General features: G+C 45.8%; 2 non-coding genes across 2 annotated transcripts; one reads left to right on the top strand and one right to left on the bottom strand.

The window, feature by feature from the left end:
• The first annotated feature begins 5,627 nt into the window (after window positions 1-5,627).
• Window positions 5,628-5,701, top strand: TRNAN-GUU (transfer RNA asparagine (anticodon GUU)). Its single transcript has one exon. It is a non-coding gene; the product is annotated as a tRNA-Asn (tRNA).
• Window positions 5,702-11,087: 5,386 nt separating this feature from the next.
• Window positions 11,088-11,159, bottom strand: TRNAE-UUC (transfer RNA glutamic acid (anticodon UUC)). Its single transcript has one exon. It is a non-coding gene; the product is annotated as a tRNA-Glu (tRNA).
• Window positions 11,160-19,166: the final 8,007 nt, after the last annotated feature.

Genomic DNA, 19,166 nt, shown 5'->3' with positions numbered 1-19,166 from the left:
ATTCTAAGTGAAGTATCCGAAGAATGGAAAAACAAACACCACTTGTACTCACTACTAAATTAGAACTAATAGATCAACACTCATGTGCACATGTGGAAGTAAAACTCAAGGAAACCAAACAGTTGGGGGTGGGGGGAGGGACTGGGTAAATTCACACCTAGTAGGTACAATGCACAATATCTGGGGGAGGGGTACACTTATACCTTTGACTCAAACTGTACAAAAACAATTCATGTAACCAAAACATTTGTACCCCTGTAATATTCTGAAATAAAAAGTGCCGCTAATTATAATGGGTACAGGTCTTCTCAGATTTTGTATGAAAATACATGATAGTTAGTTATAGTAGTGTATCAGCCAGAAAAAGGTTTACATATTAAGAGTAGTACAAATCTGTATCCGGCTAACCATAAACAAAACAAAGAGTGAGAATATGATTCTTAGACAAAGGTAGAGGGCAAAAAGCTTTAAAGGATAGAGGAGTAAGGGTCTTGTGTCCACCTCAAATGTAGTCAAATTGTTTTGCTCTGGCCTGGCCTCCTTCCATGGCCAAAGGGTGTGGTCAAGAGTGTAGTAAAGGGAAGAAGTCTTGGAATAAACTTTCACTTATTTGCTCTATGTCTCTGTAAGACACAAGAGAGTAAAAGAAGGATCCTTCAGGACTTGGCCTGTACCAGGGACTCACCAGAGGTATCAGACAAGAAAAGTTCAGATATCACACAGATTTTTCTGGAGCAGTTTGAGTATGTTTAGCCTCCTGAACTGTCACTGGGCCCTGAACACCTTCTTGCAAGAAGAGCTAGTGGCCATCTCTAGCTCGGGAGAAACTGGTTCTTGAGGCACCAAGCAGTGGGAGGACAAAGAGATTGCACCAACCACTGAAGAAATAAACTTTCCATAGGTTCAGATCAGTGGATTCCCCAGAGAACCAGTACCTGGATTTGCTGTCCTGTTCCTGGCCAGGTTTCCACTGTAGGGCAGAAGGTGCCAATTCATAGGATTTTTATGCTCAGGCTCGTTGGCTTCCAGAAGCTACTAGAACCAGCCTTTAGCAACCATGCTGTGAAACTGAGAGTTAGAGGGCTAGGTGCTTTGGTTGTGCTCCCCATCGGCAGGCTTGGCTCTTAACCTAATAAGTAGTAATCCCATCCACCCAGAGCCCCCTCCCTGCAGAGTCAGCCAACAGGTTTCCATTCTATTCTTTTACCCTTCCCTTGATTGCTCGTTACTCATAAGTGATTTATTCCTGCTGATCTCCTCCCTGATTCATACATAGAGATTTTGGAATTCCTCTGATTTTCTTCACCTCTGCATGTTAATAAGTCTGGCTAAAGCTGGAAGCTTTCATCAAAAACAAGTCACACTGCTGGGCTCAACCCCACCTCCACCTCATCCAATTTTGAGGTCTGCAGGTGGTGACTACCTTGGTGTGGAAGCTCTCGTGGGGCAGGAAGATTTTCACGCGGGACGAAAGGATGAAAGGTGCAGCTACCTTTCCTTTCTCCACTATGCAAAGGCCCTTGTTAATCCCATTGAGTGCATCCTTCATTTCTCATATTACATTTGTTATTTCTAGAATTTCCATTTTGTTCTTTTTCAGTTTCCATTTCTCTTTTGACCACATGTTTACCTTTTTGTTTTTCAAGACTATATTCCATAAGTCCTTGTTTAATATAGTCCAACATCTACCTCCTCTGGGGCTATACTTTTATGGACTCTATTTTCTCTTTATTATGTGCCTCTTTGTTGTTTAATGATGCATCTTATAATTTTTAATATGTGTCAAACAGTGTGTGCAAAAGAACAGTAGAAATTGAAGGAAATAATATTTACTCCCAATTATGGACTTGCCTATTTTTCTTTCAGGCCTGTAGTTTAGAGCCTTGAGCCAACCTAATCTGTACTTGAGCTGGGTGTAGGTTTTGTGACATCTAAATTAGATTCAGTCTGCCACTGGCTTCAAATATTTGGGTGTGGGATTACAACTCTTCCTTCATTAGAGATGGGGAGCTCAGCGTCGGTGAGACTATGGACATTTCTTTATGCAGTACAGCCCAGAGGCCAGCTTTCTTTTGCTTTTATGTCTGGCTGCTAGCTTTTTGGCTCATAGAACCCCCTTTGCTCTCTATCCCTGCTGCAAGCTTCCAATGATGCTTTTTTTTCACCCTGCTTCCTTGCTTCTAGGCTCCAGTGGATGACTTCGGGGTCTAAGGTAAAGTCTCGTCGTGCCTCAGAAGGATATATTTCATATTTACTATCCTCACCCCCTGCCCAGCCTTTGGAGGGCTACTGAAGTGTACTCAGTGAAGACCCCAAGTTCCTGGTGGTTTTGTTCTCTGCAATCCTGCCCGACTAAGTCTTCAGCAGTCCAAAGCTAGGCACTCAGGGAAAGCCCTATGTGCCTGGGGGTGACCGCTCGGCTCCTTTGCCCTGTGCCTGCCTTCGGTGGTCTTCTGCTCAGCACGTGGGGAAGGTATCTGCCTTATATTTGGATGAGATTCCACTGTTGTCTCTCACAGCAAATTTATTGGTTCCCAGCATTTGCCAGGCTGTTGACTTGCACTCTGGGAAGTACATGCGAGGGAGGGGATTATTTTCGGTCTGAGTCCAGCTCCAGGCCAAAATCCTATGTGTGATTTTTCAGGCCCCACCACAGGCAATTAAAAGGCTTTACCAGGTAGGCCTAAGGAGGGGAAGCTGCCCTCCTCTCCCCTGCCACATTTGGTGACTAGCCAGTGCTTTGCGGTCTCTGGAGGTAGTTGCAGTTAAGGACTAAGGCCCCTCCCTCCGGGGCCTCTCTTCAGAGGATTCTTTATAGGGTGGGGTGCGGGTGGACTTAGCTGAAATACTGCTCAGGTGCCTCTGAGGAGATGATCTTATCAGGGGGACTTAAAGACACTTTTATCAACCCAGACTCAGCACTTAGTACTTTCCTATTCCTAACCCATACCTCTCTCTCTCCCTGTGGCCCCTGGATCCATAAAATGGCAGGAGTCTTTTGTTCAAGGCTTCCTTGGCAGTGAGACATCCCCCCATTGTCACTGAGACATCTGACCCTTACTTGGTGCCATTCCATAGAGAAAAATGGAACATCGAAAGAGCTGGCACCCATTCTGTTTAGCCTCTTCTTATACTATCATGGTACGTGCATAAAGTCTTGACTGTTACTTTCAGTTTGGCTTCTTGTGTTATGACCACCTTGACCCCTGGCAGTTGTCTCTCTCTGTCTCTCTCTCTCTCTCTCTCTCTCACACACACACACACACACACACACATGGTCCTCTTGCAATACCTCCAGCTTTCAGTGTACTACCCTGAATTTGTTGATACCTCTATGAGTTTGCTAGGGTTGCCATAAAAAAAAAAAAATCACCAAAGTGGGTGGCTTAAATAACAGAAATTTATTTTCTCTCAGTTCTGGAGGATAGAAGTCCAAGATCAAGGTGTTGGTGGGTTTAGTTTCTCCTGAGGCCTCTCTCCTTGGCTTGCATGTGGCTACCTTCTTGCTGTGTCATCACATGGCCTTTTTTCTGTGCAAGGCACATCTCTGGTGTTTTCCTCTGTGTGTCCTAATGTCCTCTTCTTAGGAGAACACCAGTCAGATTGGACTGGAACCCACCTCAACATCCTCATTTAACTTAATTACCTCTTTAAAGCCCCCGTCTCCAAATACAGTCAACATTTCCAGCTATTTGGGGGTTACAGCTTCAGCGTTTGAGTTTGGGGGGAACACAGTTGAGTCCATAACAGTGTGGACAAAAGTATCTGGATGGGTACTCACTAGATTTGTGACCAGCACTCCTTGGGATTCTAATCCATCCCAGTTACCGACATGTTGCCGTTACAAATTTGTGAAAGATTTGGATTAACTGGACTTCATTCACATATATCGTAGACCCCTACTCTGACCAGTTCACATGTGATAAAAATGGCCATGGATCTCTTCTTTGGTGAAATGGATTTGTCACTTCCTGGAATTCAGTTCGTTTTAGTTTCTTTGCATCCTAAGCTTTCCAGTGATTAAAAAAACTGTTATTTTTTGTTTATCTAGAGTGTTCTCATGGTTAGAGCAGGAGCGATACTCTCTTGCAACTTTTTACACTGTAATTGGAGTTGAATGTCCCTGTGGTATTTTTTTTTTTTTTATGAGACAGGGTCTTGCTCTGTCACGTGGTACAATCATAGCTCACTGCAACCTTGAACTCCTGGGCTGAAGCCATCCTCCCGTCTCAGCCTCCTAGGTATCTAGGACTACAGGCATACACCACCACATCAGGATAACTCTGGTCATTTTTAAAAGCAATGCTCTACCTACCCATTCTTTTTTTTTTTTTTTTTTTTTGAGACAGAGTCTCACTCTGTTCCCCAGGCTAGAGTGAGTGCCGTGGCGTCAGCCTAGCTCACAGCAACCTCAAACTCCTGAGCTCAAGCGATCCTCCTGTCTCAGCCTCCCGAGTAGCTGGGACTACAGGCATGCACCACCATGCTCGGCTAATTTTTTCTATATATATTTTTAGCTGTCCATATAATGTCTTTCTATTTTTAGTAGAGATGGGGTCTCGCTCTTGCTCAGGCTGGTCTCGAACTCCTGAGCTCAAATGATCCGCCCACCTCGGCCTCCCAGAGTGCTAGGATTACAGGCGTGAGCCACCGCGCCCGGCCTCTACCTACCCATTCTTAGTGGAGTGCTCTTTAGGGACTTCAAAGAAACCATGTACAGTACTTTAATTGGGGTTTGGGGTTGCTAATTTTATTGTGGAGCAATTCTGAAACTCCTTTGAGTTCATTGTAAGGCAGAACAAATGAGTAAATATGCTGATAATGTGGTAATCAGTGTTGTCATTGTAGAGGATGGAAATAAAATATGTCATGGGGAAAGGAAGAAAGAGCTGTGTGTTATGGTAACGGTTTGGAATCAGAGATATCTATATGACCTTTTGATGTTTTTATTGCTGAGAGGCAATGATACCGCAGTATCAGTGAGCACAGCTCTCGGTTTCTAAATACCATCATCCACTAGAATGAACGAGGAATTTTGAGAAATGGCTAATTCCAGGTCTGAATGTGGAAAGAATAAAAAGGTCCTGGAAAATTCAGCAGTGCTATAAAGCAATGAAGTGCCCAAAGCCTGATGTGGATGTACACATGTCAATAGCACAGGGGTACTGACTTGGAGGAGCTCATACTGGCCAGAGTTGTTTGTCATCTATCACAAACTATAACAGAGGATGGATCTCTGTCAACCACCTCCCAAGTTCATCACAAGAGGTTTATTTCACTAAACCAAAACCCAAACCTTCCACACTGATGTCACTGATGGAAGGAAATTATCGACCATGTATAAATGAGATAGGTAGAAAGATAGATGACAGAGAGATAAAGTCCAAGAACCAGGTTTAACCTATACAAGCCAAAGACCTCATTTTTTTACTCATGAGATTCAACAAAAGAACCAGGGGAACGCGGGCCCATTTCTCGAAGAATCTGGGTCTGCAAGAGATGATGTAATGAGCCTCTCCGGTTTTCTGAGCCTTTGGAACTTGCCCAGTCGTCCTGCAAGGGGCGGAGGGATGGGAAGTTTGTGAGTACTCATTTGATAACATAGCCCAGAATGGCCTCCTGTGGTCGTCTCTGTGGCGCAATCGGTTAGCGCGTTCGGCTGTTAACCGAAAGGTTGGTGGTTCGAGCCCACCCAGGGACGTGGCATATGTTTTAAAATGTTTGCAGTCTTTCCAAGCCTCTACCGAACTGCGCAGACAGAGAGAGAGCACAGCGCGCAGGAGCGCGCTCTATCTTGTGCATGGCAAGAGAACCCAAAATAAGAGTCCTTCGGATCCTCCTAGAAGATGAGGTCCCTTGAGAACAAACTAGGCGTATACGTGGGAACCTGTAAGAATAGGAAAACCCAGGAACATCGATATTATCCTCTACCTTACTTCTGACAAGAGTTCCATCGGTTGTTTTTACTCGTATTTGGTTACATTTTCCCATATACTTTTGACATTAATTTGATCACTTGCTTTTATTATTACAAACAATGCTGCAGACAGTATTCTTGTACACATATCTTTGGCCAGTTGTGCAGGTATTTCTATAGGGTAGAGTCCTGGAAGAGCGATTGCTGGGTCATACTGTTTGCATGGTTTTCATATCGTATCATTTACTCTTCTTTGCTGGCTTATTAGCTATCATGCTTTCTTTTGTTACTTAGTGATTGCTTTAGGGTTTTATTCTTCTTCTTATTATTATTTCAAAATACTAAGGGGGTACAAATGTTTTTGTCACACAGCTTGAGTCAGGGCTATAAACATGCCATCACCTGAGTAGTGTTCATCCTACCGGTTAGGTGGGGTTTTGCCCCTCCCTTTCTCCCCCTCCTCCCTGCTTGATTTCCAATGACTTTTACTTCCCTCTATGCACCTGTGTGCCCATCGGTTAGTTCCAGTTTATCGGAGTACATGTGGTGTTTGTTTTCCCATTCTTGAGATGCTTCACTTAGGATAATGATCTCCAATTCCTTCCGAAGTCCTCCAGAAGGCATTAATTCATCCTTTTTATGGCTGGAGTAGTACTTCATGGCATAGATAGATATACCACATTTTGTTAATGCACTCATGAATTGATGGGCACTTGGGTTGATTCCAGATCTTTGCAATTGTGAATTGTGCTGCTATAAACATTACAGTGCAGGTGTCTTTTTAATAAAATGACTTGTTTTCCTCTGGGGAGATGCCCAGTAGTAGGATTGCTGGATTGAATGGTAGGTCTACTTTGAGTTCTTTGAGAAATCTCCATACTGTTTTCCAAAGGGGTTGTACTAATCTGGAGTCCCGCCAACAGTGCATAAGCAAGCGTTCCTTTCTCTCTGCATCAGTGCCGGCATCTATTGCTTTTGGACTTTTTAATAAAAGCCATTCTATAAGGAGTAAGGTGATATCTCACTGTGGTTTTAATTTGCATTTCCCCGATGATTGGTGATGTTGAGCATTTTTTCGTAAGTTTCTTGGCCATTTATCTATCTTCTTTTGAAAAACTTCTGTTCATGTCTTTTGCCCACTTTTTAATGGGGTGGTTGTCGCTGTTGTTTCTTGCCAATTTGTTTGAATTTTTTGTAGATTCTGGATGTTAGCCCTGTATCGAATGTGTAGATTGTGAATATTTTCTCCCATTCCGTAGGCTGTCTATTCTGTTGAATATTTCCTTAGCTGTGCAGAAGCCTTGTAATTTAATCAAGTCTCATTTATTTATTTTTGTTGTTGCTGTAATTGCCATTGGGGTCTTAGTCATAAATAAATCCTTTGCCTAGACTAATATCTAGAGGACTTTTTCCTACATTTTCTTCTAGAATTTTTTTAATGTTTTTTTTTTTTTTTCTCCAGGTGAGGACCAAATCTTCTAGAATTCTTATGGTTTCATGCCTTACATTGAAGTCTTTTATTCATATTGAATTAATTTTCGTGAGTGGTGAGAGATAGGGATCCTGTTTCATTCTTCTGCATGTGCTTATCCGATTTTCCCAGCACCATTTATTGAACAGGGCTTCTTTTCCCCAGTGTACGTTGTTGTCTGCTTTGTTGAAGATCATTTGGCTGTAGATAGATGGTTTTATATTTGGGTTCTCTATTCTGTTCTATTGATCTATGTCTCTATTGTTGTGCCAATACTGTGCTGTTTGGATTACTATAGCCTTGTACTATAGTTTGAAGTCTGGTAATGTGATGCCTCCAGCTTTTTTTTTTTTTTTTTTTTTTTTGCTTAGGATTTCTTTGGCTATCTGGGCACTTTTGTGGTTCCAAACAAAGTGTAGAATTATTTTTTTCTAGATCTGTGAAATATGCCATTGGTATTTTGATGGGGATTGCATTGAATCTGTAACTCACTTTTGGTTAGTATGGACATTTTAACAATATTGATTCTGCCAATCCATGAGCATGATATGTTTCTCCAATTGTTTGTGTCATCTGCGATTTCTTTCTTCAGCGTTTTGTAGATCTCCTTGTAGAGATCTTTGACCTCCTTGGTTAAGTATATTCCTAGGTATTTTATTTTCTTTGTAGCTATTGTAAAAGGTATTGAGTCTTTGATTTGACTCTCAGCTTGGCTGTTATTGGTATATAGAAATGCTACTGATTTGTGTAGATTGATTTTATAACCTGGGACTTTGCTGAATGTATTTATCAATTCCAGGAGTGTCTTGGTAGAGCCTTTGTGGTTTTGTAGACACAAGATCATATCGTCAGCAAAAAAGAAATAGTTTGACCTCCTCTTTCCCGATTTGGATATGCTTTCTTTCTTTCTTTCTCTTGCCTGATTGCTCTGGCTAGGACTTCCAGCACTATCTTGAGTAGAAGTGATGACAGTGGGCACCCTTGCCTTGTTCCAGTTCTTAGGGGGGATGCTGTCAACTTTTCCCCATTCAGAATGAGTGTTGGCTGTGGGCTTGTCATGTATGGCTTTTATAATTTTGAGATATGTTCCTTCTATCCCTAGTTTGTTGAGGGTTTCCGTCATAAAAGGTGCTGGATTTTGTCAAATGCTTTTTCTGCATCTATTGAGATGATCATGTGGTCTTTGTTTTTGCTTCTGTTTATGTAGTGAATCACATTTATTGATTTACTTATGTTGAAGCATCCTTGCATCCCTGAGATGAAGCCCACTTGGTCATGGTGGACTTTTTTTTTTATGTGTTGTTGAATCCCTGTTTGCTGGTATTTTATTGAGGATTTTTGCATCTATATTCATAAGGGATGTTGGTCTGTGGTTTTCTTTTTTTTGTTGTGTCCTTTCCTGGCTTTGGTATCAAGGTAATGATGGCTTCATAGAATGAGTTGGGGAGGATTCCCTGCTTCTCAGTGTTATGGAATAATTTCTGCAGTATGGGTACCAGTTCTACTTTGTAGAACTGGTAGAATTCAGCTGTGAATCCATCTGGTCTGGAGCTTTGTGGTTGTTGTTGCTGTTGTAAGACTTTTTATTACTGATTCAATCTCACTGCTCCTCATCGGTCTGTTCAGGAGTTCTATTTCTTCCTGATTGAGTCTTGGAAGGTTGTGCGTTTCCAGGAATTTGTCCAGAAAAAAACCCACAGGCTGGGATTGCAAATTAGTGCAACCTCTGTGGAAAAGAATTTGGAGATACCTCAAAGAGCTAAAAATAGAAATACCATTCGATGCAGCAATAGCACTATTAGGCATCTACCCAAAAGAGCAAAAGACATTCTATAATAAACACATCGGCACCCGAATGTTTACGGCAGCACAATTCACTATTGCAAGGATGTGGAAACAACCCAAGTGCCCGTCGGTTCATGAGTGGATTATTACAATTTGGTATATGTATACAATGGAATATGACTCAATTATAAGAAACAACAGTGATCTAGCACCTCTTATGTTTTCCTGGATAGAGCTTGAGCCCATTATCCGAAGTGTAGTGTCTCAAGATCGGAAGAATAGGCTCCACATGTACTCACCATCAAATTGGCACTGACTGATCAACACTATGGTGCTCACACGGTAGTAATATTCTCCAGGGATTAGGGGGTTGGGCGGGGGATAAACTCACAAGTAATGGATGCGGTGAGCATTGTAGAGGGGAAGGGCATGCCTCTAATCCTCGCTTGGGTGAGGCAGAGACATAAAATGTAACCAAAATGTTTGCACCCTCATACTATCCTGAAATAAAAATAAAAAATAAAAAAACACAAAAAGGACAACAACAATATCAGGAAAAAAAAAAGTGATAACTTCTATGACTAGGGGAAAAAAAACCCACAATCATTTTTATCACTTCTGTTTAAACGCAACCTTTGGGCCAGGGCTTTTTGCCAGTAACCGTGTTCGCTGTGTAAAAGACAAAGAGCTCATATCTGACTGTTCGTGAGGTTCAGTGAGAGTACCAAGGAAGCGCCCTCAAGATCTCTAGGAGGAGGGCCACAAAGGATCTCTGGTGACCTTATGCAAGTCTGAGGTGAACCCAGGTGCCCACTGGCACAAAGACCTCAGACGAGTTTCCCGCATGTGGGGAGATCACAGGGGTCAGCACATCCCAAGTGCCTAGGGAGTACCACCTTCGTGACTCTGGTCCCCCTCTCTCCCTCCTGCCCCTCGCCCCTCCTCCCTGCCAGCAGTGCATGCCCTACTGGCACAGCACAGCCTCCTATCCCCCCACCCTATACTCAGGGTCGCCATTCTTCCAAACGACTCTCCGCCAAAGAATCCCACCGACAGTCCCCCACATGACAACCCACCATCTGGCTAACCAGACCGCCTTTCAGCAGCGGCTCCAGACCAGCAGCCACCAAGCCGTCTCATCTACCTGTTTCTACCTGCTGCCTCCGTCGAGTCAGTCCAGTTCGCCTCCCTGACTCTTGCTCTCCTCTTGACTTACAGTGGACGCAGGATTTATCCGAACCCCTCTTCGGAGCATTGAATGGAAAAGGGAAAACGTGCGCATATGCTTGGTAGAGTGTAGAAATTGTGGGAATTGACTGTAATACCATCGTTTTGATGTTCCGGTGTTGATTTTCACACCTACCTTCCGCTTACGGGCCTGGTACGAGTTTTCCATTTGTGCATACTTCACATGCTGCCTTTGTTGGGTCAGTTAACGTCACCTCCCTACTGGCGCTCACTCTCCAAGGGGACAGCCCTCAAGGACCTCATCCGCCGCTCACCCCCCTCCCACCCTCGCGGGTATCGCCTCCAGTCACCTGTGTTGAAGGGCCTAACAAGCGTTTTACCTGTGAAAGTTGCTCAGGAGGCTCAGCTGACCCGGCGGTTTCCAGGTGCGCACAAACGCCAGGACTTGGCTTGGCCTCCCTCTTAGTCATTGGGATCTGAGGCAGCGGCAAGAAGCGTGGGGTTCTCGGGTGCAGCCCCACGTGGATTGGCGTCGCCGCGCAGTTGTGTAAGCCCGTGCAAGACGCTCAGTAGTTCTGGAGAGTCACTTGTGCGGAGCTAAGCAAGTGCTGAGTGTCCTGAGAAGCAGCCTACCATTACTTGCCCTTCTTTGGGCGGAGCGTGGCAGTCGGTGCGGCGGCTTCTCCACACCTGGCCCTTGGAGGGTGCCAGATGGCGCAAAAGGAGTTCCCTGACCGGGAATCGAACCCGGGCCGCGGCGGTGAAAGCGCCGAATCCTAGCCACTAGACCACCAGGGAGCTGTGGGAGATTGCATCTGCTTTGTGCAATCTGCAATGACTCGTTTCCTGAGCTCTGGAAACTTTGGAGCCTCGTGGAGGTCACCCGACGCTCCAGGAGTCGTCTCCTAAGGCCATTCCGTCCCTGCTTTCCCCGAGCACTCTGCGAGGCCCACCAGGGCCACAAGTCCCGGACCGAGTTACTTCGTCACAACTGACCTAGAGATGCCTGTTTGCGAGGCGGCAGCGCGTGGAGAGACTCCAGGGCCGGGGCCGGGGCCGGGGCAGTGGACGAGGTTGCCGGGAAGAGGCGGAAGCGGGCAGGCGCCCGGGTGAGAAGGGGGTTGAACACCTAGAACCCCCGGCATGGCAACATCATAAAGCACGCAGACCGCCTGGACGGAAAACACTTTCGAGGACAGCTCTGGGGCCCTGACCTGATCTCCGACCTTCCCCCTACAACCTGCTGCTCCTGCCACTTTCCCATCTCAGTTGAGGGTTTGTTTGATAAACTCCATCCTTTCATACGCTTGGACCAAAAATCTGAGAGTTATGTCTGACTCTGGAGTTTTCTTCGCATCCAATATCCAGCTAGTCACCAACTCGTGATTTCTCCTCGGTCAAGTGTGGGCACATTGACCCACGCCAGGGTTTCTTAACCTCGAAACTCGATGGTACCGATATTTTGGATCGGATAATTCGTTGCGGGAGGGCTCCTCCCGTGGATTAGAAGATGCTTAGCAACATCCCTCGCCTCTGCTGACTAGATGGCAGGAGACAACTCTCCCCTCCCCCCTTCTCCCAGTTGTGACCATCAAAAATGTTTCCAGACCTTGCCTAGTGTCCCAGCAGGGGTGCGGGGGAAGGAGGGCGGGAGGAGGGGGAGAGTGCAAAATCGCCCCCCACTGAGAACCATCGATGTGCATGCATAGTGCTGTTCTCTGAGCTTGTGCAGATGACTCTCCGGATAAAGGCTCAGGTGTCCATTCTACTCGCGGCCCCCCCTTCCCCGGACTCCCTCCCCTGCTAGCTTGGGCGTTAGCGTTTGAGACTTTTAATTTCGAGATCTCGGGAATTTCTGCCCTTAGGTCTATTCTGTGGTTCCGTCCCCGATTTCAGCCTCTTTTGAGCCTTGTCCAGGAGAGCCAGCCAGGCAGGCAAAAGGGCTGGGTTCGCTCAACGAGGTTCTTCTCGCCCCTTCCGGAACTTCACGCCCCTTTCGGTTCAGCCTGCAGAGAAGCTTTAGGGGCCATGTCTTTTGGCATCCCGGGGGTGGGCGGCAGGTGCGCAGTGCAGGGTGAAGAATGGCATTTGATTGTGGTGCCGGACTCCTGGCGCCCGACCTCCGCCCCCATACGCGCATCCTTCCCGGCTCCTCCGGGTCCCACTCGCCCTGAGTTACGCCCTGGGTCAGCCTGAGCTCCCGAGACGCCCAGGCCCGGAGGGACACGTAGGGGAAACAGCTGCCCACTTCGGTCCTTTGCACAAGCGATCCATGCCGAAAGGCTCCTGATGGGAAAGAAAGGCGGCGAATCCTGTCCTCTTTGGGTAGGACAGAGGCAGAGAGATCAAAGGGAAGAGGAGGAAAATCCTATGAGGTTTCAGGATCTAAAGTTACCATCGAGTGGACCTCCTCTGGACGCAGGTCCTCCCGTGGCTGCTGAAGGAGAGTCGAGTTCCCGTCTCCAGTTTGCCAAAGTAGACAGAGCAGACGACCATGGGCCCGGGTACCGGTGAGTAGGTAATCCCCGGCCTTCCCAGTTGGTGGTACTCGAACTTCCCTACCCAAGATTTTCTTGGATGCCAAGGACGCAACTGAATACTTTTTGATTTTCCAACTGCTCTGATTTGAAGAAAGGATATGGATCTGGTGTGAAGCACATACCAACGCCACTACAGCAACTGTTGTTGAGACTTCCACCTCCCTCCCCTTCCCTCCACCCATCACCGTCTTAATTTTAATTTCACTTTCCCAGCAAGAGTCCCCAGGTCGGGCCGTTTTACTGTCAATGCACAGTTGGTGGAACCTAAGAGGAGTCCAGGAGGTTCATGGATGAATGTTTGAAGTATGGTAGCTATTTTTATTTAAACGGGCATTCCCAAAACATATTTAACAAATGCATCCACCTCACCTGTGACGCGTTTAAACAAAGATGGGAAAGAAGAATTATATAGAAACAAGTGAAAAATGTCATAAAATGGCTTTTACATAACTGCCATTTCCAGTGAAGTTCTTTTTCTCTGGACGTGTCCATCAGTGTCTTCTCTTTGTCCAAAATCAGACATCCAGTGCCAGACCCTAAAATCAATGTTCTCGTTCCAGCTTATTCTTGCCCACTCTGTATCACTGCCTCTCTGCTATCTTCCTTCACATGCACAAAAAGGCAGCTCTTCCTCAGTTTCCAATTTGCAACATCCCACCCAATGACCAGCTTAGCAAATTAGAGGCCTTCCACAGGACTCCATCTCTGTCTTAGTTTGGGTTGCTTTTTATTAAAAAGTAACAAACTGGGTGGCTTGGTCACAACAGGAATTTCTCACAGTTCTAGAGGCTGGAAGTCCAAGATCAAAGCCTTGATCTTGAACTTACGGTGAGGGACCTCTTCCCAGTTGTAGACTGCCCTGTTCTCATTGTATCCTTAGGAGGCAGAAAGGGTGAGGGAGCGCTCTGGGGTCTCTTTTATAAAGGCACTAATCCCATAAGGGAGGACTCCACCCTCCTGACCTAATTACCTCCCAAATACCCCACCTCCTAATACTATCACATTGGGGGTTAAGATTTAGTTTGTTTTTCTTTCCTTTTCCTTTCTTCTTTCTTTTCTTTTCTCTTCTCTTCCCTTCTTTTCTTTTCTTTTTGAGACAGGGTCTCACTCCATCATCCAGGCTGGAGTGCAGTGGCACCATCATAGCTCACTGCAACCTCAAACTCCTGGGCTCCAGGGATCCTCCTGCCTCAGTCTCCCAAGTAGCTGGGAGTACAGATGCGTGCCACCACAATTGGCTAATTTTTAAATTTTCTGTAGAGATTGGGTCTTGCTATGTTGCCCAGGCTGGTCTCCAACTCCTGGCCTAAAGTGATCTTCCCACCTCAGCCTCCCAAAGTGCATGAGCCACGGTACCTGGTCAGGGGGTTAGGATTTCAGCATGTGCATTTTGAGGGGACTCAAACATCCAGTCCATTGCACTCTCCCCAGAAAAAAAGAAGAAATAGTAAATAACCCAAAGCTTTGTACAATTCGTGGTCGGGAATAGAAAAACATTCCTAGGATGAAAGGCCTGAAAAGTGGGCCAGTTTTTCTTTCAACGAAAATCCAGACTCCGTGCTGAGTCTTGTGGACATTTTGCTTGTTCATCATCCCTGCAGACAACTGGAGATTCATTCTCCCCAGAGGGTACGATAGGGGATCTTTGTCCACAAGGGGCCAAACCAGCCTATGTGAGTGAGGGCATGTGTCCCACACCAGAATGACAGGGATGAAGTGACAACATTATCTTGAGGTGTCTGATGGTCACAAGAGTTATCACCTATTTGAAAATGCATTGTGCTGTGTGAAAGAGACCAAACCAGAGGACTTGCACTACCTGACTTTACAACTTACTATAAGCTATTAAAGACAAGGCAGTGTGCAAGCGGCATCAGGAGACACAAACAGATAAACAGATTGAGTTGGGAGATATGCAAGTGACCACAGCTATACGGTCAATTGGTTTCAATAAAAGCAGTTCGGTGGGGGAATGAAAATGCCTTCAATTAACAGATGTTCATATTGCGGGGAGGAGAAACCAACAGCATCATTTCTACCTCACGCTACACACAAAAGTAATTTGAGGTGCATCATAGACCAAAACTTAAAAGTTAAAGGTAGAAAGCATTCAGAGGATGCTTTGTGACTGGGTGCTAGGCAAAGACTTACTAAACAGGACACAGGAAAAATATGTATAAAAGAAAGACATGATAAATTAGACTTCATCAACATTAACCATATCTTCTCATCACATGACGCCATTTAGGAGGTGAAAAAGCAAGCCACAGATAGGGAGAAAATATTCACAAACCATATGTGACCCCCAAGCCCTGTAATTGTAATGCATCATAGGCTCCTCCAACCTGGCAGTAAAAAGCAAACCAAACAACTCCAGTTTGTTAGATGAGTCGGTAGAGTGTAGAAATTGTGAGATGTGACTGTCATACCATCGTTTTGATGGCATTACAAAGACTTGAACAGACATGCTAGAAAAGAAGATGTACACATGGCCGACAAAGCACATAAAAGAGTGCTCAGTATTATTAGCTATCAGGGAAATGGAGATTAAAACCACGCTGAGGTACCACTACTCCTCCCAGTAGCATGCATGGCTAAAATTCTTACATAAGGAGCGGGAACAGCCAATCTTCGTGAAGATGTGGAACAACCACAACTCTCACACGTGGTTGGTGGGAATGTAAAATGGTACAAGGACTTTGGAAAACGTTTTGGCAGTACTCATGAAGTTACACATATACCGCTCTCTGGTACCAGCAATTCTTTACCTAGGTTTTTCCCAAGAGCCGTGAAAACAGATGTCTACAAAATCTCCTGTGGGAAGAACGTTCAAAGCAGCTTTATTCACAACAGCCAATGCTGGAAGCAGCCCAGATGCTCATTATCCTGTGAATGGTAGACAAACCGTGCTCTATCCCTGCAATGGAATACTACTCAGCAAGAAAAGAGGAGAGAACACCTGCTATACTCAACAATGGACAAAGCCAGAGATACTATGCAAAGGGGAGGAAGCATGCAGAAAAGAGTACGTGTGCTATGATTCCATGTACATGAAGGTCTAGAGGAAGCACGGGTAAAGTGAAACGGTCTGGAGAGTGATTGTTCACAGATAAGGCAGGAGACAGTGACAATGATTTTGGTGATTCTACTGATTATAACATTATTGATTGAGTAGTCACTACATCTAGGCACATCTGATGACCACAGTGTGAAGTAGAGTTCTCGAGGCGGCCCAATCTTGCAGGTAAAACTGTTGAGGCACCTAAAGTTTAAGATACTTAACCAAGGTCACGCCAGGGCTGAAGTAGATTCCAACACAGAGCCCACCTTCTGGTGCGCAGATTAGACTGGGGTCGGTCTACTTCTCTGTTTCAGGTGTCTCTGGGATTCTCAGCTGCACAGAAGGAGACACAATAACAGAGAAGGAGACAGAGGGAGAGAGAAGTGGGGGAGAAATGGAGGGAGGCACAGGGCCTGTGGATGTCCAAGAGCAGAGCTGTAACTATTGCCAATGTGTTTACAATACAGAGAAGATTTCCGGAGACCAGGACACTGATAACCGCCACGCTTGCTGTGGTCAGTAGATGAAGTTCATATAAATTTCTATTTCATAGATTTAGAAGTGTTCTTAGAAAAACATGCAGCAGGCTGGGCGTGGTGGCTCAAGTCTGTAATCCTAGCACTCTGGGAGGCCGTGGCAGGAGGATCACTCAAGGTCAGGAGTTCAAGACCAGCCTGAGCAAGAGTGAGACACCCCTCCCCGTGTCTACTAAAAAATAGAAAGAAATGAGCTGGACAACTAAAAATATATAGAAAACATTAGCCGGGCATGGTGGCGCATGCCTGTAGTCCCAGCTACTTGGGAGGCTGAGGCAAAAGGATTGCTTGAGCCCAGGAGTTTGAGGTTCCTGTGAGCTAGCCTGATGCCTATGGCACTCTAGCCCAGGCCACAGAACAAGACTCTGTCAAAAAAAAAAAAAAAAAAAAAAAAACCAAACCAAAAAAACAATACAACAAAACCAAAACCAAACTACAACCCAGATGCTGGGTGCGGTGGCTCACACCTGTAATCCTAGCACTCTGGGAGGCCGAGGCGGGTGAATCGCTGGAGATCAAGAGTTCAAGATCAGCCTGAGCAAGAGCGAGACCCCGTCTCTACTAAAAATAGAAAGAAATTATCTGGCCAGCTAAAATATATATAGAAAAATTAGCTGGTCATGGGTGGCACATGCCTGTAGTCCCAGCCCTACGCGGGAGCCTGAGGCAGTAGGATCGCTTAAGCCCAGGAGTTTGAGGTTGCTGTGAGCTAGGCTGACGCCACGGCACTCACTCTAGCCGGGGCAACAAAGGAAGACTCTGTCTCAAAACAAACAAACAAAAAAACCGATTGAAAAACATGTAGCAGAATACATTTCTGCCAGAACAGATAAAGGCCTTAACAATGACATGAAAAAATAAAGCTAAATAGAATTTTGCCAAAGAAATAAACTTGTGTTCAACAAAAATCACTGTGAGAAAGTGAAAAGGCAAGCCCCAGACTGGGGGAATGCATTTGCACTATGCTTACGTGGAAAATGACTCAAATCTTGAATACATAGAGTATATTTGGAAATCAGGAATAAAAAGCCAAGCCAACTAAATTGGGAAAAATGATTCAATAGCTTCTCTTCATGAGGAAGGATTTCTGAACAGTAGGTGAAAAGGCATAAGTAAATATGCTCAGCATCATTACTCATGAAGGAAACACAAATTTAAGCCACCCTATGATACCGTTTTACATCCACCGGAATGGGAATATTTAAAAGACAGCAAGCACCAGGCATCGTCAAGACTGTCGGGCAACTGTAGCACTCTTTGGTGGGGAGAGACCATTCTAGAAGAAGCTATTGGGCTGTTAACTGACAAAGGTAAAATCACACCTACCCCACGACCCAGCAAGTCCAGTACTCAAGGGAAAGGAATGCACGTGTCCACAAAAGGACTCATACGAGAATATTCATTCATAGCAGCTGCCTTGTTGAGCGAGTGGCATCTGTTGCCCATCACCAGGAGTAGAAGTCGGAACGCTCCTGGGCCCCGCAGCTTGGTGTCAGAGTGTCGCAGCAAAATACAGTGCAGTCAAGCACTGGATGGAAGAACAGCGCTTGCCTCCCATGGGGAAGAGACAGAGCAGGATCAGCTTCGGTAGTGGGCGTCGGTCCCCCGGGGACAACAGGTCCCTCTGGCAAAAGGCCCAGTGGCCTGCACACACCCCTCCTGAGACACAGAAGGAAGGACCTCTTCCCCTCCCGGCAGGAGGCAGATACAGCAGTGGGGTTGGCAAGGTGCCATTTGATACACATGCTTAAGCAGAACAAGAGGCACACGCTGAGTCTCACGCAGGGGAAGATATTCCCGCACAAGTGGTAAGTCCGGCACAGGCGGTGAGGACTCTCTACCTCTTGGTAAGGAAGCGTTCCAGGTCCAAGGCCCCTGCTTACGTGGCAGAGTGGAGGTGGAAAGACTGCATGCGGGAGACTGCCTTTCCCAGCACTTCGCTGGGCCAAAGCACTTCTTCACCCAATCGACTGTGCATCAACTGCGGCGAATTCATACACACATTGGAATGACACTCCTCAGCAACACGCAAATTATGAAGTGATAAACGTGGCGACACGGATATACCTCAAAAGCATAATGTGGCACGAAAATAAAAATAATAACGCACATCCATGCATGTGAATTTCAAGAAGAGGTAAGACTAACCTATGGGCTAGACCTCAGAATAGCGAAGTAATCGAGGGAGGGTGGGCACTGCCTGCAAAGGGGTGCTAAGGACCTCGGTGGGATAACCTGACCTGCGTGTGGATTACATCTGTGAAAACTGCAGTAAAGATTTGTGCATTTTACTCTATGTGAAGCATGCCTCGATAATTTCCTGTTAGCATACAAGTTAGGGGAGGCGAGGGGGATGGAGACAAGCCGGTGTAGAGCATGACAAAGAGTTTAGAGTTTAAAGTCGTTTAAAGCTTGTGTAAAAAGGAAAAAAAAAAAAAAAAGCCCCCCACCGAAATGTAAGCATTAGCGTTAAGGCACCAAGAGGGCAGAGCGGGTTATTTTCTGTATAACGCTCAGTAGTCAGACACAGAGTGGAGCACTCCCAGGGTGTCCGTTTGCCTGCGGCCCAGGTTAGTGCAGACCTGCGCGGAGGTCTCTTTCCCCCTCCTGAGCCGCATGGCGCCGGGTGGCGAGCAAAAGGGGCGGGCCAGCTGAGGGAGACAGCCTG

Source organism: Eulemur rufifrons, chromosome 8 (assembly GCF_041146395.1).
Source record: "Eulemur rufifrons isolate Redbay chromosome 8, OSU_ERuf_1, whole genome shotgun sequence".
Taxonomy (NCBI): domain Eukaryota; kingdom Metazoa; phylum Chordata; class Mammalia; order Primates; family Lemuridae; genus Eulemur; species Eulemur rufifrons.
This window is presented reverse-complemented; position numbering and strand designations above follow the sequence as displayed.